The 23,327-nt window shown below is 40.0% G+C and overlaps 1 pseudogene; it reads right to left on the bottom strand.

Annotated features, from left to right (window-relative positions):
* Positions 1–1,373: 1,373 nt before the first annotated feature.
* LOC113197117 (ras-related protein Rap-2a pseudogene) lies at positions 1,374–2,758 on the bottom strand (annotated as a pseudogene).
* Positions 2,759–23,327: the final 20,569 nt, after the last annotated feature.

Below are 23,327 nucleotides of genomic sequence, written 5' to 3'. Positions count from 1 at the left end.
AACCACCATCCTGGTCTCTGCTTCCAGAGAGCAACTGGCTTTGATCCCACACTTAATTAAGGTCATACAGCAAGACCTTCTACATTTGTTTATTTCACTTAGAACATTGTCTCCTAAGCTCATTAGGGTTTCAAATGACAAGATTTCCTGCATTTTGAAGGCTGAATAATGTTCTGGGTGTCAAATGATTAACATGTTTTTGTATGTGGACATAATCTTGGAAACACCAGTGAAGAAAATTAGTGAGATTTTTTTTTTCAGAAGTGATTTATGAAACAACATTATTTTTATTTATTTTAGTATCAGGGGTTGAACTCAGGGTTGGTTACCATTGAGCCATGTCTCAGCCCTTTTTGTTTATTTATTTTTTAAAAAATTTTGAGGCAGGATCTTGCTAAGTTGTTTAGGGCCTTGCTAAATTGCTGAGGCTGGCTTTGAATTTGCGATCTTCCTGCTTCAACCTCCAGAGCTCTGCAAAGCAGTATAGAAATTCTTCAGAAGACTTGGATTGGAATTATCATTTGACCTAGTTATCCACTCCTTGGCATATATCCAAAGGACTTAAAATCAGCATATCATAGTGATGCAGCCACATCAATATTTATAGAGCTCAATTCACAATATCTAAGCTTTGTGATATTGTGGTGCCCTTCAGCAGATGAATGGATTAAAAATGAGGTATATATACACAAAGAAATATTACTCAGCCATAAAGAAAGAAATTATGACATTTACTGGTAAATGGATGGAGCTGGAGACTATCATACTAAATAAAATAGACCAATTCCCCAAAAAACAAAGGTTGAACGTTCTTTGATATGTAGATGTTGACGCATGATAAGGGCATAGGGAAACAATAGAAGATCATTGGATAAGACAAAGGAGAATGAAGGGAAGGGAAAAGGGATGAGAAAAGGAAAGACTGTAGAATGAACCAGATGTAACTTTTCTATGTTCACATATTCAGGGGTTAGTTCCAAGCAGCAGAGAACACAAATTATTCCAATTGTTAACTGGTCATAGGAATTCTTCTGGTTTTTCCTTCATGATTATTTTAAATTTCTACAACAGGTGCTTCTATCAACTCAGTGACAATGCCATCATTGCTTTTAAACCCGATCACCCTGTAGGTGAATGGGCTACACCTTCAAGTTGCAGATGCACAAAGTAGACTGAGGACAATGATGAAAACTGCAGGTACTGACCCAAACGTCCTCAGAGGTCAACTGACAGTCACTGCTCATTTGTGAATAAGAGCTGTTGTGCACTGCAGATCCATGCTATGCATCCTGGCAACTCTGCCATGGAGGAGTCAAGGTTTCTAGCACCTACAATGCTGGGCAACCTCTGTACAAGACAGCCAGAGTTGGATGCTACTGTATGTTACAGGCAGAACAGCACGGATCATCAGGCTGAGCAGCACAATTCATGTGCCTCAGTGTTTCTGCACAGAGGTGGTCCACCATCGTTATATTGTTAACAGAGTTCTCTATAACAGGGTAGCCCCACTCACCAGCAAGGTCTCTGCCTTCACTGGAGGACACTTCTTTCTCACTCTCTAAGTCCATTTTGTTCACAATAAAGTCTGCCAATATAGCTTCACTCCAATGATTTGGTCCCGAATGGGCTTGATGTCTTGGAGGTCTTGCTGGTTGACCATGCTTTCCAGGAGGACAAAGCCCTTGGTGTATTTGATGTACAGATCCCCCAGGGATGTGAACTGCTGGGTGCCAGCAGTGTTCAGAATCTGCAGCACCAACGGCGAGGAATCCATCTTAATCTCCTTGTGGTAGGAGTCCTCAATGTTGGGGTCCTATTTCTGGATGAAAGTACTGATCCTCACAAACTGCCAGAGGGCAGATTTGCCGACCCCCCAGGACCTGAGCACCACAACTATTTTCGTTAATAAAGAAAATAATTTTCTTTAGCCTCCTTCTGTGTTGTCTCTTTATGAAATCTGGAGTTCACTGTTGGAAGCAGTATATAAATTATGTTTTTTTTGAGCCAACATCAGGCAGGGAGGAACTCCTGAGAAAGCCCAGATCACACTGAAGCCCTGCCTGAGCTACAGCCCCAGGCTCTTGCTGCTCTAGTATTCCTTAAAGAAACTTGTTCTTAAAACTAGGAAAGGAAATAGGCATGTGTTGGCTAAGGCTGTTAAACAGAAGCAATGGAGTCTGTTATGCTAATAGTATAAGTGTTAAGACTGTTCTTCTTTGTTTTCATGATTATGCATATTTAAAGCACTGTATATTACTTGTCCTGTCTCAAGAAAATTGAGCACATGTAAAATAAACCAACTTCCACATTTCAAATTGTTAACTATGAGAGCTGTATACTTTAGACATTTATCACTTCATACTGTAGTGCTTTCTCCTTTTGTATTGACTGACGTCGTAGCCTGATTACAAGGTTTTACAAGTTTTTATTCCATAAATGTTACTTCATACCCTGAGTGTGATAAAAACTGCTTAAGAAAAAAAGCTAAAAGTATCAGGTATGTTTTGATGTACATTTATCTTGCACAATGATTACTGTAATCAACCTATCAAGTAATCAAGTATCAGTGATTGAACCCAGAGGTGGTTACCACTGAGCCACATTACCTAATCCTTTTTGTTTGTTTATTTATTCATAATTTGAGAGAGGGTTTTGAAAAGTTGTTTAGGGCCTTGATAAATTGCTAAGGCTGGCGTTGACCTTGCAATCCTCTTGCTTCAATGTCCTGAGCGATGATATTAAGGGCATATGCCACCATGCCTAGCTGAAACAACACTCTTAATTATCACAAGGATAAATATTTGAGGACAATCTTTGGGGAGGTTGTGACTTACCTGAGGCATTGGGGTGAGCCTGCTGTCTGTGCCTGAAAACACCATGAGCTGATAGAGTTGTAGATGGACATGACCCTGGACCTACAAGTCTGGGAATCTAAATGTTTCATAGTAGTAGCAGCCATGAACTAACAATAAACTCACACAGCTAAAACCAAATCCCTTTTAAAATAGATATACCTAGAAATAAAAATGTTGGTTATAAAACTCTAAAATCAAGTGACCAAAATATGAATATTAAAACACAAATAATTTTGTGACTAAAATATTTTAGAACAAACGAAATCATTTCATGAGTGGAGTTCTGATAAGTAAAATCAATGATTCAGAGACCATGTAAATTTTGATATGTCTTTGGAAAACTGTAAATATTCTAATTGGTTCTGGAAAAGAATTCTTCGGTAAAGGGAATGACAACACATTCTGGACAGTGGCTGCAGTTGTCGCATTCCAAGAGAGGCCTCATATGCAGAAACTCTAATGAGGTGCAGGACCACCATACAGATGAACAAGTGCGATGGAGGTAATGACAAGAGACTCCACAGACTGAATGGTAAAATGCACAGCCAAGAAGTACAGGAAGGAAGGTGTTATTTTAGCAAACATTGCAGAGAAACATCAGAGTGAAGCTCTGTTAGGATGGAAGAGCTTCACTGAATTCTGATGCTCATAAAAAAATAAAACAAAACAAAACAAAACAAAACAAATTTTATTTGAAAACCAGGCACAGATGATTCCAATTGCAATGGAGGTGTGGAGGGGAAACAGGAAGAAGCACAGAGTGACGGCAGCTCAGAACCCAGCAGCTCTCAGTGTTGGTGTCACCTAGTGAGTGTGCAAGGCAGTTTTCAAAAAAGAGGTCAAAGGCATCAAGGAAAATGTTACAGAGAATGCAGAGGAATGAGAGGGACTGAGAAATGAGTGGTCAGGAACTCAGGAGAGAAATAGCAAACAGAAAAATCACGCAGCAATGAAGAGTAAACCCCAGAAACCCAGGAAGGACTGTTACTTATACAAGTGAAAGTGAAAGAGGGGAACAGTTTCACACCCCATTAAGCGGGGGATGGAAAAAGACTTGAGAAATGTCTTAAAATCAAGGTTAGCTGAAGAAGAGCTGATATATGTATAAAAGTAAAAGCACAGCAGAGTCACAAAGCAAATATTAAAATGAGCATTCATTTCTTTGAAATAAAATTATAAACCTCTGGAATGAGTTCTTCAAGAAAATATTGAGCCCTGACTTAGAATGTCTCATAGGACCGGATTTTCTTGTGAAATCTTGGACTTTGAAGAAAAGAAAAATGCTTTGGGAATCTGGATTAGGAGGGCAAATGCCATGCAAGAGAATAAAATGTAGTCTCTCCTCAGCATTTTAGAGACAAACATTGTGGTGCAGACAAACAGAGCATCATGTGTGTCAGGACCCTCAAGGACAGAAATGGTGAGCCAGAAGTTGACACCAGTCAGGCTGGCTGTTGCCAATATAGGACTAGGACTCAGGTCAACATGGAAGACCTCAGGTCCTGAGATTTCTTTCAGAAAAAGAAATGGACTGCAGACAGTAAAGTTCCTAGGGAGTCACTGCCATAAGGAAAGAGGGTCTGCCCTAAATTGTTGGTTACCGTGATCATTTAAAGCAAAAGTATAGGTCTAGGAGAAAGTGAGTGTCATGCTGGTGGGCACCAGGGTGACTGCTTCTCAATCTGCTTGTGATGTTTTTCTATGATGTGTTTTATTTTACAGAAAAACTTTTAAAATGTAACTGGTCACAGTGACTATCGTTCACTATAAAAACATCCAAAACTAACTCATCTCTATACATTTTGTTGTAGTTGTTGTTGTTCTGGGGATCATCCAAAGGGTGTTAACACACTGAGCCACATCTCAGTCAGGGCAGATTTGCCGGCCCTGCAGGGACCGAGCACCACCATGATTTTCATTCACCTTCTTCTGTGTTCTCTTTGTGGGATCTGGAGTCCACTGTTGGAAGCTGTGTATAAATTATGGGTTGTTTGAGCCAACGGAAGGCAGGGAGGAACTCCTGAGAAAGCCCAGATCACACTGAAGCCCTGCCTGAGCTGCAGCCCCAGGCTCTTGCAGCTCTAATATTCCTTAAAAGAAATTGTCCTTAAAACTAAGAAAGGAAATAGGCATGTGTTGGCTAAGGCTGTTAAACAGAAGCAATGGAGTCTGTTATGCTAATAGTGTGTTAAGACTGCTCTTCTTTGTTTTCATGATTATGCATATTTAGAGCACAGTATATTACTTGTCCTGTTTCAAGAAAATTGAGCACATGTAAAAGAAACCAACTTCCCCATTTCAAGTTGTCTGTTAACTATGAGAGCTGTATACTTTAGTCATTTGTATATCACTTCACACTGTAGTGGTTTCTCCTTTTGTATTACAAGGTGATTTTGATTACAAGGTGATTTTGTATTTATCTTTATACCTTGAGTGTAATAAAAACTGCTTAAGAAAAAAAAAGTGAGATGTCTTCAAAGACCCACTGATCCATGATACCAGATGCCTGACACTAAGATAGGAATTATCAGAAACATGAAATCAATGAAAAAAAGAGGATTTGCATTTAGACAGGTAACAACTGTCAACTTTTGGTAAGAATATTTAGGTCTCCCACCTGATGGTTTCCCAGCTTTAGCCACAGACCCAACACTTTATGTCCTTGGCTGGTGGAAAGCCAATGAGAAGGCTCTGACTTCCAATGTCAAGTTCTCAGGACAAAACACAGAAACAATGGTTATCCCTGGGAAGAACTGATTCAAATCCCAAAGTCACAGTGCCTAAAGAATTAGCTCTAACCAAAATATTTATCCTATAAATTTAGTTTTTAAAAATAAGATAATGTGATTCTTTCACTGCTCTTGCTTGAAAAGATCCTAACTAGAGATCTTGGAGGCAGACTGATAAGAAAACTTCTTTTCTTTGGGTTGGTCAGAGGTTCTAAGTTATCTCAGCTGCCATCTCTGGAGAAGCAGGGAGTCCTGATGAACTCATTCTCATTGTCAGCCATGTTGGGAGAAAACCTTTCCTCATCCACTTCGATTTAACTTGTTGGAGATCTACAAATTAAGTGATAATAGACAATAACAGAAGAAAAGTTTATTGCACATGTGTCATTATTCAGTAATGCGTAACTCACTGTAGAACCAGAGTTGAAAGATTGTATACCAACCTAACAAAAATGGGGGTGGTTTTGGGCTTCGTTGGGAAAATATAGACAATTTTATTAATCTTTTTGATTGCTAATGAACAACTGAATTTATACCTCTCATTGATAAAGGTCAGTTTTTCTAACAGAAGATTTTTTTTTTTTTTTTTACAATGGGATGGGGTGTCAATGGAAGCTGTATTTTTGGGAAGCTCTGCTTAAGTTTGTGTATGCATTCATCTATGTATGTATTTATTTTTGTGGTGTTGAGGAATGGACCCAGGGTATTCTGTAAAGTGCTTTATCCCTAAGCTACCCCATGCCGAAGTCCTCTGCTTAAGTTTAGATAATATTTCTTTATGGATGTTTATTGTTTACATGTTTTCAGTTTGGAGTAACTTTCATATCACTTTGGTGGATCTTTAATCCCTTTATCTGATATACAATAGGAAGATTACAATCCCCCTTTCTTTCTCCAGCCACATTGTATGTGTGTTATTATTTTTATTATTTGATATTTGTGTTATTTAGTTCTTTTTCTGATCAATATTACAACTTTGTATGGTGTGCTTTAATCATTAATTCTTGTTTCAGCAACTTTATACACAGTCTCTTAACTGCTCACTCTTTGTGATTAAGATATCAAGATTCTTATCCTTCCCTATCCTCATTTCCACCCCCAAAGTGTTATTTGAACTTAATTCTACCATCTTTAGGTTCTTCATGTTAACTTCTCTCCTGATTCCACAAAGTTGATGCTAAAATTTCAAAGCCAATAAGCAGCTCTTACCTTTTTATGACGAGGTGAATGCCACTACATTTTGGGTCAAGTGATAACTTTCCTTTGAATCTCTAGGAGGGAGATGTGATCCCATCCACAGACCCCATTGTCATTTAAAGGAGAATGTTCCTACTGCAAGATCAATTTTTTTCTCAGACTTTACTGTTGCCTTAAATTATGCCAAAATTCATTTCCCTTCTTATTTGTATTTATATTTAGATGGTTCTTCCTGAAATTTCTAACATTTTTCTTTTTTGATGTTATCTTCTAAGTTTTTTTCTAAGTTCATGGTAATATATTATTTCATTGAATACCCATCCCCCTGCCTTTTTTTTTTTTTCTGGAGAGCTTCCAGAGCTTTTTCAGAATGATACATAAGGCATAAGCCTTCTGAGTCCTTGCACGTCTCGAGTCATCACTTTTATTATCTCTTCATAACTGGTCACTTCTTTCTTGGTTGGTAGCATTTTAGAATTAGAATTTTTCCCATTAGAAATTGGAAGGCACAGTTCCGTTATCTTCTGGCCCTCAGATTTGCTGATGAACAATCTGATATTCTTCTTTGTAGGTTATGGCTTTTTCCTCAGCTGAAGTCCCCAGAATGTCTTCTTGATGATTGATGTTCTATCATTTCACAGAAAGGGTCTTGGTCTTTTGTTCATTAAAATATGCCCTCAGTAGGTCCTTTCATCTGACGAATTCTTTTCTTCATCTGGATATTTTATTTCTGATGATTTTAAAAATACTGTCTTGGATTCTTCTCTGTACTCTATTTTTTGAACATTTATTGGATGGATTGCGATTTTTGTTTCTCTTCATTCTTATTTTTTTTAAGAACTTTTCCTTCCGTGTTCTAGGAATTTTCTTCTACGTTGGTGTCTGGCACTTGTGTTGATTCTTCTCACTCTCATTAGTTGTGCTCTACGTCTCTAAATCTCTTATTATCTTTAAATTGTAATGACATGTTTCTGTTGTTTGGGAGATGTTAGATACCTTTTTAAATAGGCTACCTTGATGAATAGGATGCTTTAAAAGTTTTTATCCATTCCGTGAGTTATTTCTGTGTGTTTTTTTTTTTTTCTGATTCTTTCTTTATTGTAACATTTCTGATTTATTTCTTCGCATCCCTGGTGACCCCTGCTGTTCTGTTCATATTTAAGGTAGAAGGGGTGTGTAGCCTGGTGGGCTTCCTCTAGGGCTGCATGAGAAGGCTGGTTTTGGTGAGTTCTCTTCTTCCAGAAGGTCTCATCTGGAACTTCATATGGGACCAAGCAAGTTTTTTTTTTTTTTTTCCAATACTGGGGATTGAACCCAAGGCCTCACTCATTCTAGGCAAATGCTCTAACACTGAACTACATCCCCAGCCCTTTATTAAAATTCTTGTTTTGAGACAGAGTATCATTAAGTTGCACAAACTGGCCTTCGACTCAGGTAAACATTTTTAACTGGCAGGTTTTATAAAACTGAGTGCTAGGCACGTGAGCTATCACAGGAAGGGCTTCTCCCTTCATGTTTGAATGAAGAAACCCTCATTCTGGGTCACCAATGTCCAAACTGAAAACTAACATCCCTTCATATTTTTGTGGCTCATCCAGAGAAGATCTGGATAATGCAGAATTGGCAAATTCAGAAGCATCAATTTTTTAGAGATGCGACTTGGGATACAATCACACCAGACAAAGCAAAAACAAAAAAAAAACAAAAAAAACCCTAAACCCCAAATCCTCAAAATAATACATAATTGTTTGAACTATCTATTGCATATTTAAATTTCACCCTCAAGATACACAAAATAAGATTTTAGAAAAGCACATAATTGGAACAGGAATAAACAATTACTATATATATTTAATAAACACGACAATGATGTATATTTGGATATTTTTCTGTTTCTTTTTTCCAATACTTTTTTGAATTGATTGCAGCTCTTAGGATCTTTTTGTTTCCTTTATGTAGTAGTAAAACTGAATACAATCAAAATAACATTCACTGACTTACAGCCCACGTTTTACTGATTCCTGGTCTTAGGCTAATGTGATCACATGAACTATATAACCTATCAACAAAGCATTTGACCATGTAATAGTAAGGATTTCACTTACTAGAAATAGCAGGTTTTAAACTTGTACAAATTAGTTTCCTGGTCTCCAAAACTGTCCATTTACTTTTTATCCACAGGCTTGTTTTGGTAGAATAACTCTTTGTCAATCACATCTTTTGCATCTATGACTTTATGTTCTTGGTTATTCATGGATAAAATGCCCATGAATGTTAGCAATAAAAACCAGTGGGTGTCATTATAGGTTAAATCTCTCTTTCTCAGAGAAAATGGTTTTAAAGTACAGAAGTAATTTGAGCTTGTGAAATCAAAACTGGATTCCCAATGTGCTACACTTTTAGTAAAGAAATGCGAATTCCTATTTAATTTGGCTGCTATTTCCTGGTAACAACTTTTTTTTTTTGAGTTCCAAAATAATCTTTTTTTTTTTCTCCTAATACTTGGCTTTCTATCATGATCTTCACACAATACTGAGGCATTTAGGTATAGTCAGCTTCTGTCTTTTAAAGGATCCTTAGGATCTCCACAGATCATCAAAATGTTTTGGAGAAAACAGCATTTAAGTCTATGTTTACTGCTGCCTTTTTCTCCATTCTCATCATTAAGAAAATTTTTTTGTCTACATTTAGAAAATATATTCTCTGACAGGCTGATATTGTAACATGTTTCATTTGGCCTGCAATGAGAACAACTATCTTGTAGGCAAAAAGATGTCTCTGTTTTTACAATATGAAAAGATTCATTATGTGCCTCTTTACATTTTGGAGAAATTGAAAAATAATCAACAACAACAACAAAAAACTACATACAGGCTCAATATGACAGGTAGGCAAATCACACCTTTTTCCAAAGTATTATGTCCAAAGTATGGTGGGGGGGTTACATTTAACAGGTTTTCTTTGGTAAGAAATTTCTATACTAAGAATTGGCCAAAATTTACATTTGTACAATTTTCTAAATATGCAGATAGATGACCAAAGTCTAATTTATTTTGGACAGTTTATTGATCCAGATGATTTGAAAGTACATTCTTTAAATACCTAAGAGATAAGGGGAATATTGTGTGTGTATTGCTGCTATTTAGTGCTTCACTTGACATTGTGGAGGGCAGGATCACACATGATTGGTAAAAAAAATTTCTCTTTTGTTCAACCATTGGGCATTTTAATTGCATCTTCTGAATCAGGAACTGTAACTTCACTGCTTTATTCAACCTTGTAGAGCAATCAGGGGAAGGATACACTACTTTTTCTAGACACTGAGGTGGCCGATGCAGGAGGCTCTCAAGTTTGAAGCCTGGGCAACTTAGTGAGAACTTGTCTCAAAACAAAATAAAGAGGGCTGGAGATATAGCTTTGTGGTAGAGCCCAGTGGGATTCAATGCCCAGTACTACAAAAAGAAAAAAACCATCACTTAGCAGTCATGACTTCCAAATGAGCATTGGTGTCTTTGGGAACACAAAAACTTTTGAATGATTTAGAAGTATTTTTTTTGTGTGTGTGTCTCATCCCAGACTTTTGAGATTCAGTGTCTATCTGTGCTTTTATATCTACTTCCCTAATATTTCAGCCTCAAATTCTTTTTGGCATATTTACTGTATGCTGTGTTTTGCTTATTTACCTTCCTAATCCAGGTGTATATATCCTTCTACTGTTATTAAAATAATACAGTTTTGTTGCTTTCTTGTTAGGTGATTTCTGGGGAATGCTGTATTAGCATTGTAATCTTTCTTGTTTGGATGACATGAACTTTTAAGTAACATGGTCAAAATACACACAATGTATTAATTCAATTAGCATTATTTAAATACCAAATAAAATAGTTACCCCACAGGCAAAGTAAAAATTACAATGCACTAAAGTCACGGCACTCAGAGTGAAGCAGCATTTATTGTTGTGGCCATACATTGAGGATTATCAACATCAGTAGGCGGATGAGTGGATAGTGACAGCATCTGTAGAATGGCAAATGATCTCGGCCATGTCTATTTGACACTTAAAATAGTGTTGCTTTCAGCTCCTATGTTTTGGGGCTGATATACGAGTTTAGTACTTTTCTTCCAGTCTTCCAAGTCATGGTGGAAAAGCAAGATTTTCACATTTAAAAGGGATTTCCATGGACATGGAGCTCTAGCAGTGCTAAAAGTAAAACTGTCCTGGGCAAAATAACAGTTGTTTCCTCAGAAAGACCTATGGCTTAGGCTCTGTGGTGGGTAGGAATAGGAACCCAGTTATCTCCTATACAGACTTGAAGTTAATCCTCAGCTTTCAGTTCCATTTCTCAGATTTACTCTTTGTTAGTTGACCTTGCCTGAAAATTCTCCTTCTTCTTCTTTTTTTTGTGGTACTGGGGATTAGAACCCAGGGCCTTGTGCATGCAACTTGCCTGCAAATTCTCTAGGACTCTGCCAAACAGAGAGAGAGAATCTTACTGTCCATGAATGATTTAGGTCAGTGGTTTTTTTAGTGTCTCGGTTTTTGGATCCTTCACACTCTTAAAAAGCTTTTATTTTTTCCCAGTTACATCTATCAATATTGACTATATTAGAAATTAAAACTGAGAATTTATAAAAATATTTATTATACATTTATTTTAAAATAGCAGTAATAAACTACTTACATATTAAGAGATTTTTTCCCCATAAAAATAAAAATTAACTATAAAAAAACTACATTTTTCCTAACAAAACAATTAATTTAGCAAGAAGAGTAATATTGCTTTACATTTTGCAAATCTCTTTAGAGTCTCGGTTAATAAAATATAACCGAATTATCTTATATATTTCTGCATTCAATCTTCTGTTGGTGTCTACAGAAAAAAATTGGATTCACATAGACATATAGCTGCAAAAGGGAGTAATATTTCAATACACTTTTTAAATAATTGTGGCTATTCTTCTGTCCCAAAACTTAAAAGTCAAAATAAATAAAATTAGCAATTTTATTGTTTCAACAAGTAGCAACTGTTATAAGATTCTTATGTGAATTTGATTTTCATGCATAAGAGTTAATAATAGAATAGCTACTAGTAATGTCTGGTACCATTGCCTAGATTCATGTAAGGCATCAGAAGTTTACACAATTTGCTTTTGTACCAAGTGCAATGTCCACAAAGTGAAAAAGATTGATGACATCTTAGAAATTTTAAGATAATGACATGAAGGACCTCTGAAAGGATCTGGTGGACTTCCAGAGTTCCATAGCCCACTTGTTATTGTTTAGATGTGGTATCCCCCAAAAGCTCACATGTGAGACAATGAAAGAATGTTTAGAGGAGAAATATTTGGGTTATAGCCTTAACCTAATCAGTACATTAAACCCTGATGGGATTAACTGGGTTGTGACTGGAGGCAGGTGGGATGTGGCTGGAGGAACTTGTTCACTGGCTATGCGGTATATATTTTTTATCTGGAGAGTGAGGTGTCTCTCTCTGTCTCTGTTCCTGATCATCATGTGAGCCGATTCCCTCTGCCACTCTTCTGCTGTGATGTTCAGCCTCACCTGGAGCCCAGAGGCATGGTGCCAGACTTCTATGGACTGAAACATAAACTGTTCCTTCTCTACAATTGTGCTGGTTGGGTCCTTTAGTCATAGCAGTGGAAAGTTGACTAAGACAGAATTGATATAAGAAGTGGGTTGTGGTGTGACTAACCTAACCATGTGGCTCAGCTTTTTGAGTTTTTGGAATTGGTAGGAGGAATTTTGAGATGTGTAGCATTGCAAGCTGGAAGTGCTTTAGGTTGTTGTAAGTGGAGCCTAATAACCAATTCTGGTGGGACCTCAGAAGACCAGAATGCCAATAAAACTTCGAACAGTGAAGACAGAACTCAAGAGGAAAAGGAGGACACTATTGGAATCTGGAGCAGAGGCCATTGTGTTATGTTCTGAGAATTTGTCTGTATTTTGTCTGTGTCCTGAGACTTTCTGTGCAGTTGATTTTAAAAGTGATTGACTTCTAAATCTGGAAAAAGAGGGGATCCAACATGGCGGCCGGCGAGGAAGCAGCGACTCCAACGTCTCCACTTTAAAGGGATAAGAAAGACCCACCTGGACAGCTGCAGCCTACACACGGAGGAACTCCTAGCATAATTCCCTTTAGAGGAGAGCAGCCGTGATCTGGTAGGTTTATTGGAAGTGACAGTTTGTCCCAGAGAAGTGGATCTTGGGCGGCCACTCGGGCACAGAGGTCTAGTCCGCAGACATTAGCCACTCCGGCAAGGGGCTCCCCCGGGAGGCCTAGCTCTCCCTTTGCAAGCAGCCACCCCACCTGTCCAGTTCCTAACCACGCGGCCATAGCTAACCGGCTCCACAGGTGGCAACGCGGCGGGTGCAGAAGTCAAGTCCCGGAGCTAGCAATCCGCGGTTACCCTGAGCGGCTAGGGCCGCCCCGCCCGAACCCGCAGTCGGCCTCCGCCATCCGGGCTCTCCCGGAAGGTATAGCACTCACTCTGGGAGCAGCTGCTTCTCCCTCCGGGTCCCTAAACACGCGGCCACAGATAACCGGCCCCTCAGGTGGCACCGCGGCGGGTGCTGAAGTCAAGTCCCGGAGCCACCAATCGCTTTTGCAAGCGGCGGTTACCCTGAGCGGCTTGGGCCGCCCCGCCTGAACCCGCAGTCGGCCTCCGCCATCCGGGCTCCCCCGGAAGGCACAGCGCTCACTCTGGGAGCAGCTGCTTCTCCCTCTGGGTCCCTAAACACGCGGCCACAGATAACCGGCTCCACAGGTGGCAAAGCGGCGGGTGCAGAGGTCAGGTCCCGGAGCCAGCAATCGCTTTTGTAAGCGGCGGTTACCCTGAGTGGCTTGGGCCGCCCCGCACGAACCCGCAGTGGGCCTCTGCCATCCGGGCTCCCCCGGAGGGCATAGTGCTCGCTCTGGGAGCAGCTGTTTCTCCATCCCGGTCCCTAACCACGCGGCCACAGATAACCGGCTCCACAGGTGGCAACGCGGCGGGTACAGAAGTCAAGTCCCGGAGCCAGCAATCGCTTTTGCAAACCGCGGTTACCCTGAGCGGCTTGGGCCGCCCCGCCCGAACCCGCAGTCGGCCGCCGCCATCCGGGCTCCCTCGGAAGGCATAGCGCTCACTCTGGGAGCAGCTACTTCTCCCTCCGGGTCCCTAACCACTCGGCCACAGATAACCGGCTCCACAGGTGGCAACTCGGCGGGTGCAGAGGTCAGGTCCCGGAACCAGCAATCGCTTTTGCAAGCGGCGGTTACCCTGAGCGGCTTGGGCCGCCCCGCCTGAACCCGCAGTCAGCCTCCGCCATCCGGGCTCCCCCGGAAGGCACAGCGCTCACTCTGGGAGCAGCTGCTTCTCCCTCCGGGTCCCTAAACACGCGGCCACAGATAACCGGCCCCTCAGGTGGCACCGCGGCGGGTGCTGAAGTCAAGTCCCGGAGCCACCAATCGCTTTTGCAAGCGGCGGTTACCCTGAGTGGCTTGGGCCGCCCCGCCTGAACCCGCAGTCGGCCTCCGCCATCCGGGCTCCCCCGGAAGGCACAGCGCTCACTCTGGGAGCAGCTGCTTCTCCCTCTGGGTCCCTAAACACGCGGCCACAGATAACCGGCTCCACAGGTGGCAAAGCGGCGGGTGCAGAGGTCAGGTCCCGGAGCCAGCAATCGCTTTTGCAAACCGCGGTTACCCTGAGCAGCTTGGGCCGCCCCGCCCGAACCCACAGTGGGCTTCCGCCATCCGGGCTCCCCCGGAAGGCATAGTGCTCGCTCTGGGAGCAGCTGTTTCTCCATCCCGGTCCCTAACCACGCGGCCACAGATAACCGGCTCCAGAGGTGGCAACGCGGCGGGTGCAGAGGTCAGGTCCCGGAGCCAGCAATCGCTTTGGCAAGCGGCGGTTACCCTGAGTGGCTTGGGCCGCCCCGCCCGAACCCGCAGTGGGCCCCCGCCATCCGGGCTCCCCCGGAAGGCATAGTGCTCGCTCTGGGAGCAGCTGCTTCTCCATCCGGGTCCCTAACCACGCGGCCACAGCTAACCGGCTCCACAGGTGGCACTGCGGCGGGTGCAGAAGTCAAATCCCGGAGCCAGCAACTGCTTTTGCAAGCTGCGGTCACCCTGAGCGGCTTGGGCCGCCCCGCCCGAACCCGTAGTCAGCCGCCGCCAATTTCCAGCGAAATCGAGGGGCTCCAGACAGATTTCCATCGTGCAAAGTTCGACTGCGGGAGCTCCTTTTCTCCGCACGGAGGGGAGCATAGCCTGATAGGCAATCGCCCTGCGGCTGGAGTCGGTGGCCCGCACTGGGGAGCGGCAAGGTGCCGGAGCGGGGGGAGCAAAGATACCTGCGGCCCACTGGAAAGAAAGGCCAGGGGGTAAATTTCAAAAACACAACAGTTGCACCAAGCAGAAAGAAACTCGAGCAGTATGAAAAGACAAGGAAAGAAAGGACTACAAGCTATGCAGGTCAACTCATCATTAGAAGAGGTAATAGCTGCAACTGATGGAATGTCAGATAAAGAGTTCAAGATATACATGCTTCAGATTATCTGGAGTCTCAAGGAAGACATGAGACAGCAAAATCAGACAATGAAAGATCACATTGACAAACAAATCCAGGAAGTAAAAGATCAATTTCACAGGGAGATAGAGGTAATAAAAAACAAACAAATAGAAATCCTAGAAATGCAGGAAACAATAAACCAACTTAAAAACTCAATTGAGAATACTACCAGCAGAGTAGATCACTTAGAAGAGAGAACATCAGACAATGAAGACAAAGTATTTCAACTGGAAAAGATCATAGACAGCTCAGCAAGTCTACTAAGAAGCCATGAGCAGAACATCCAAGAAATATGGGACAATATCAAAAGACCAAATTTAAGAGTCATTGGGATACAAGAAGGCACAGAACTCCAAACCAAAGGAATAAACAGTTTATTCAGTGAAATAATACGAGAAAACTTCCCAGACCTGAAGAATGAGGCAGAATCCCAAATCCTAGAAGCCTACAGGATGCCGAATATGCAAAATCATAAGAGATCCACACCTAGACACATTATAATGAAGATGTCCAACATACAGAATAAGGAGAGAATTTTAAAAGCTGCAAGAGAAAGAAAGCAGATTACATTTAGGGGTAAACCAATCAGGATAACAGCTGATCTCTCGACACAGACTCTGAAAGCTAGAAGATCCTGGAATAACATATTTCAAACACTGAAAGAAAATGGGTTCCAACCAAGAATCGTGTATCCGGCGAAATTAAGCTTCAGGATAGAAGATGAAATTAAAACCTTCCACGATAAACAAAAATTAAAAGAATTCGCAGCTAGAAAACCATCTCTTCAAAAAATCCTTGGCAAAACATTACAGGAAGAGGAAATGGAAAACAACATTGAAAACCAACAATGGGAGGTAGGACAGTAAAGGGGGGAAAGTAGTCATAGAGGATAACAAATCAGGTTTAGTAACATCAATAAATAAATATGGCTAGAAGAACAAACCATATCTCAATAATAACCCTAAATGTTAATGGCTTAAACTCACCAATCAAGAGACACAGGCTAGCAGAATGGATCACAAAACAAGACCCAACAATATGCTGCCTACAGGAGACGCATCTGATAGGAAAAGATATTCATAGACTGAAGGTGAAAGGTTGGGAAAAATCATACCACTCATATGGACTGCGGAAACAAGCAGGAGTGGCCATACTCATATCTAATAAAATAGATTTCAAACCAAAGTTAATCAATAGGGATAAAGAAGGACACGTCATACTGCTCAAGGGAACCATACACCAACAAGACATAACAATCATAAATATATATGCCCCAAATAATGGCGCAGCTGTGTTCATCAAGCAAACTCTTCTCAAGTTTAAGAGTCTAATAGACCACCATACAATAATCATGGGAGACTTCAACACACCTCTCTCACCACTGGACAGATCTTCCAAACAAAAGTTAAATAAGGAAACTATAGAACTCAATAACACAATTAACAATCTAGACTTAATTGACATATATAGACTATACCACCCAACATCAAGTAGTTACACTTTTTTCTCAGCAGCACATGGAACCTTCTCAAAAATAGACCATATATTATGTCACAGGGCAACTCTTAGACAATATAAAGGGGTAGAGATATCACCATGCATCTTATCTGATCACAATGGAATGAAACTGAAATTCAATGATAAAAGTAGGAAGGAAAAATCAAGCATCACTTGGAGAATGAACAATAGGTTGCTGAATGATCAATGGGTTTTAGAAGACATCAAGGAGGAAATTAAAAACTTCCTAGAGTTAAATGAAAACACAGACACAACATATCGGAACCTATGGGACACATTGAAAGCAGTTCTAAGAGGAAAATTCATTGCTTGCAGTTCATTCCTCAAAAAAAGAAAAAACCAACAAATAAATGATCTCATACTTCACCTCAAAATCCTAGAAAAAGAAGAGCAAAACAACAGCAAAAGAAGTAGAAGGCAAGAAATTATTAAAATCAGAGCTGAAATTAATGAAATTGAAACAAAAGAAACAATTGAAAAAATCGACAAAACTAAAAGTTGGTTCTTTGAAAAAATAAATAAAATTGACAGACCCTTGGCCATGCTAACAAAGAGAAGAAGAGAGAGTACCCAAATTACTAGCATACGGGATGAAAAAGGCAATATCACAACAGACACTTCAGAAATACAGAAGATAATCAGAAATTATTTTGAATCCTTATACTCCAATAAAATAGAAGATAGTGAAGGCATAGATAAATTCCTTAAGTCTTATGATCTGCCCAGATTGAGTCAGGAGGATATAGACAACCTAAACAGACCAATAACAATAGAGGAAATAGAATAAACCATCAAAAGATTACCAACTAAGAAAAGCCCAGGACCGGACGGGTATACAGCAGAGTTTTACAAAACCTTTAAAGAGGAACTAACACCAATACTTTTCAAGCTATTTCAGGAAATAGAAAAAGAGGGAGAACTTCCAAATTCATTCTACGAGGCTAACATCACCCTGATTCCGAAACCAGACAAAGACACCTCAAAGAAAGAAAACTACAGACCAATATCTCTAATGAACCTTGATGCAAAAATCCTCAATAAAATTCTGGTGAATCGGATTCAAATACATATCAAAAAAATTATACACCATGATCAAGTAGGATTCATCCCTGGTATGCAAGGTTGGTTCAATATACGGAAATCAATAAATGTTATCCACCACATCAATAGACTTAAAAATAAGAACCATATGATCATCTCGATAGATGCAGAAAAAGCATTCGACAAAGTACAGCATCCCTTTATGTTCAAAACTCTAGAAAAATTAGGGATAACTGGATCATACCTCAACATTGTAAAAGCAATCTATGATAAGCCACAGGCTAGCATCATTCTGAATGGAGAAAAATTGAAGGCATTCCCTCTAAGATCTGGTACAAGACAGGGATGCCCTCTCTCACCACTTCTGTTCAACATAGTCCTCGAAACACTGGCCAGAGCAATTAGGCAGACAAAAGAAATTAAAGGCATAAAAATAGGAAAAGAAGAACTTAAATTATCACTATTTGCAGATGATATGATTCTATACCTAGCAGACCCAAAAGGGTCTACAAAGATACTATTAGAGCTAATAAATGAATTCAGCAAAGTGGCAGGATATAAGATCAACACGCATAAATCTAAGGCATTCCTGTATATCAGCGACAAATCCTCTGAAACGGAAATGAGGACAACTACTCCATTCACAATATCCCCCAAAAAAATAAAATACTTGGGAATCAACCTAACAAAAGAGGTGAAAGACTTATACAATGAAAATTACAGAAACCTAAAGAAAGACATAGAAGAAGACCTTAGAAGATGGAAAAATATACCCTGCTCATGGATAGGCAGAACTAACATCATCAAAATGGCGATATTACCAAAAGTCCTATATAAGTTCAATGCAATGCCAATCAAAATCCCAACAGCATATCTTGTAGAAATTGATAAAAGAATCATGAAATTCATATGGAATAATAAAAGACCCAGAATAGCAAAAACAATACTAAGCAGGAAGTGTGAATCAGGTGGTATAGCGATACCAGACTTCAAACTATACTACAGAGCAATAGTAACAAAAACAGCATGGTACTGGTACCAAAACAGGAGGGTGGACCAATGGTACAGAATAGAGGACACAGTAACCAATCCACAAAACTACAACTATCTTATTTTTGATAAAGTGGCTAAAAGCATGCAATGGAGGAAGGATAGCATCTTCAACAAATGGTGCTGGGAAAACTGGAAATCCATTTGCACCAAAATGAATCTGAATCCCTATCTCTCGCCGTGCACAAAAGTTAACTCAAAATGGATCAAGGAGCTTGATATTAAATCAGAGACATGGCATCTGATAGAAGAAAAAGTTGGTTATGATCTACACGCTGTGGGATCGGGCTCCAAATTCCTCAATAGGACACCCATAGCGCTAGAGTTAACAAATAGAATCAACAAATGGGACTTACTCAAACTAAAAAGTTTTTTCTCAGCAAAAGAAACAATAAGAGAGATAAACAGGGAGCCTACATCCTGGGAACAAATCTTTACTCCACACACTTCAGATAGAGCCCTAATAACCAGAATATACAAAGAACTCAAAAAATTAGACAATAAGATAACAAATAACCCAATCAATAAATGGGCCAAGGACCTGAACAGACACTTCTCAGAGGAGGACATACAATCAATCAACAAGTACATGAAAAAATGCTCACCATCGCTAGCAGTCAGAGAAATGCAAATCAAAACTACCCTAAGATACCATCTCACTCCAGTAAGACTGGCAGCCATTAGGAAGTCAAACAACAATAAGTGCTGGAGAGGATGCGGGGAAAAGGGCACTCTTGTTCATTGCTGGTGGGACTGCAAATTGGTGCAGCCAATTTGGAAAGCAGTATGGAGATTTCTTGGAAAGCTGGGAATGGAACCACCATTCGACCCAGCTATTCCCCTTCTCGGTCTATTCCCTAAAGCCCTAACAAGAGCATGCTACAGGGACACTGCTACATCGATGTTCATAGCAGCTCAATTCACGATAGCAAGACTGTGGAACCAGCCTAGATGCCCTTCAATAGATGAATGGATAAAAAAAATGTGGCATTTATATACTATGGAGTATTACTCTGCATTAAAAAATGACAAAATCATAGAATTTGGAGGGAAATGGATGGCATTAGAGCAGATTATGCTAAGTGAAGCTAGTCAATCTTTAAAAAACAAATACCAAATGACTCCTTTGATATAAGGGGAGTAAACAAGGACAGGGTAGGGACGAAGAGCTTGAGAAGAAGATCTACATTAAACAGGGATGAGAGGTGGGAGGGAAAGGGAGTGAGAAGGGAAATTGCATGGAAATGGAAGGCGATCCTCAGGGTTATACAAAATGTCATATAAGAGGAAAGGAGGGGTAAGACAAGATAATACAAATGGAAGAAATGACTTACAGTAGAAGGGGTAGAGAGAGAAAAGGGGAGGGGAGGGGAGGGGAGGGGAGGGGGGATAGTAGAGAATAGGACAGACAGCAGAATACATCAGACACTAGAAAGGCAATATGTCAATCAATGGAAGGGAAACTGATGTGATACAGCAATTTGTATACGGGGTAAAAGAGGGAGTTCATAATCCACGTGAATCAACCGTGTAATATGATGTATCAAGAACTATGTAATGTTATGAACGACCAATAAAAAAAAAAAAAAAAATAAAAAAAATAAATAAATCTGGAAAAAGAAATATCTAGGCAGCATAGCATTCAGGCAATGGCATGGACATTGCTGGTGGCTTTTAGTCAAATTTATTGTGATAATCAGGTATAGAAAGCAGAGCAGTAAGACATAAAAACTTTATGTGTATATTTCCAATCAGAGTGAAGGTACTAAGGAAAAAAGGATTTATTTATTACATGTTGTTTCTCCTCAAATATCCTACAGAGAATACTGCCTTTCCCATGAAAGTGCTAAAGAAAGAAGTTGAAGAAAGGATCAAAATATCTTACAGAAATAAATTCTATATTTGATGAGGCAAATATAGCACCCTACTGGACCTCAAGTATAAAGATATTTTCTAGAGTTAGAGTAGCTAAGAAGATAAATTAGTGTCCTCCGGTGATGAAGCCAGATTTAAAATTAGGTAGTCAGTGTAGTTAGGTAAATCGGGTCTAATATCGAGTGAAATCTAAAATAGAGGCCATGCTGAGAATGACTCAGGGAAAACACAGGACAACTCATGGAATGTTAATGAAGTCCCCAAAAGGCCCTAGGCCAAAGTCCACCTCAAAGAAGTGTTAATGAACAGCCCCCAACAGATTTGGAGATAGCCCATCCCAGAGAAGTGATAAGCCCATCCCAAAAGTCCTTCCTGCCCTTTTGGCCTACCTGTGTCCCACCCCTCGGGGCCCTCCAACCTACATTCCATCACCAAACCTATAAAAAGGGGAACACATTTGCCTGCCAACTGGATTCCACCTTTTGGGTCCCCTTCTTCCTCCGGGAGAAGTCTTTTCTGCTGTCCTTTAATAAACTTCTTTTTTTTTTTTTATTGGTTGTTCAAAACATTACAAAGCTCTTGACATATCATATTTCAAACATTAGTTTCAGTGAGTTATGAACTCCCATTTTTACCCCAAATACAGATTGCAGAATCACATCGGTTACACATACACATACATAAAATATGATTTGCTGAAATTGTTATTTGAGAGAGAGAGAGAGAATTTTTTAATGTTTGTTTTTTAGTTCTCGGCGGACACAACATCTTTCTTTGTATGTGGTGCTGAGTATCGAACCCGGGCCACATGCATGCCAGGCGATCGAGGTACCGCTTGAGCCACATCCCCAGCCCTGAAATTGTTATTAAGTGAGTTCTTCATTGCTTATGTTTTGGCCTGAAGGCCAGAAGGTACAAGATCTCCAGGAGTTGGTAAAAATAAAGGATCACAGGACAACCGCAGACATACTGAATCAGAATTTTAATTTTAGCAAAATGATTGGTGATTATGTGTGTCAGGTGTTTCCTCTGAAAACATACAAGAGGTTTTTTTATATCCCTTGACTACCTGAAAACAATAGAAATTGAGTCAGTACCAGAGAGTGTTCTTCAGCTTATGATGCATCTTTAAAAGGTGGAAAAATAGAGAAGGGAAACACTGGGAAAGAAGGGCCTGGCATGAGCCATCACCTCTGAAAATGTCACCAGTAGTCCAAGGGAGAGTTCAAATAAATTTAAATGCATTTTTTGGTATGTGTAGGGATTGCTTCCAGGGTAACTCCACCCCCTAAGAAAACAAAATCTGAATCTTTTATAAAATGACATTGTATTTGCAAAGATTCTACATACAACCTCCCATGTAATTTAAAGAATCTCTAGATGATGTAGGACACCTAATACAAAGTGAATGCTATTTCAATAGTTGTTCTAAATCAGTGTTTAGGAAAGAAGACTAAAAAAAAAATCTGAATATATTCAATACAGATGCAATTATGTTCTGAGTATTTCCCATCTTGGGTTGGATGAAGAACTGAGAGCCAACTATGATCATTTTCATGAGGCAATCCACACATCTCTATAATTCTTTTATCCTTGTCTTTTTATGTATCTGGAATTGAACCCAGGGGTGCTTTACATGGAGTCACAGCCCATCTCTTCTTAATTTTTATTTTAGTAAGACAGGGTCCCACTGAGTTGCTTAGGGTTGAATTAATTTATAAGGCTAGTTTGAACTTGAGATCCTTCTGCCTGAGCCTCCCAAACTCCTGGGATTATGATCAGGAGCCACTAGGCCCAGCTGTTCTTTGTATTATTTCACTTTGTAAACCTCAAAACCTTCATATTGTAAGTACATACTTAAAAAAATACAAATTAAATCAGAGGAAGGGAGAAGGGATAGGAAAGGGAAAATACTGGGAAATAGTACTGACAAAATTATATTGTTATATTATGTGCATGTATAAATGTGTAACAATGAATCCCAACATTATGAGAATTATAATGCACCAATAACATATAGAATAAATAAGTATGTATGTATGTAAACTGAAATAAAAAAAAAACCTTCAAATCCAAAAAAAAAAAAAAAGACATAAAAACTTGGACTTGAAAGGTGGGAATAAAACTGGGGTTAAGGATTTTGAGGTTGTTAAAGATATTAACACCACTAAGGAATTGCTAAAGATTACCCAGAGACAATAAGAAAAATGACTTGAAGGCATCTCAGGAATTGGCAAGACCATACCCATATCAGACTCAAGGAAGTAAAAGTAAAATTTCTCTTGAGAAGAGACCAGTGGAGCACCCCTCTTGCATGAGGGATGGGGGGATAGGAAATATTTTCAATGTGCTTAGCCACCCAGGTACTTGGAGGCTGATGCAGCCAGGGTCCCTGGAGGGGACTTTGGCTACTGCTTGAGATGGCAGCAGACCTTGGTGTCAACCATGTGCTGATTCTGCAAGAATGCAGGATCCTGCAGTTAGGGAGTCATGG

This window comes from Urocitellus parryii, chromosome 14 (genome assembly GCF_045843805.1).
Source record: "Urocitellus parryii isolate mUroPar1 chromosome 14, mUroPar1.hap1, whole genome shotgun sequence".
Lineage (NCBI taxonomy): Eukaryota > Metazoa > Chordata > Mammalia > Rodentia > Sciuridae > Urocitellus > Urocitellus parryii.
Note: the sequence above shows the minus strand (reverse complement) of the source record. Positions and strands in the feature narration are given on the sequence as shown.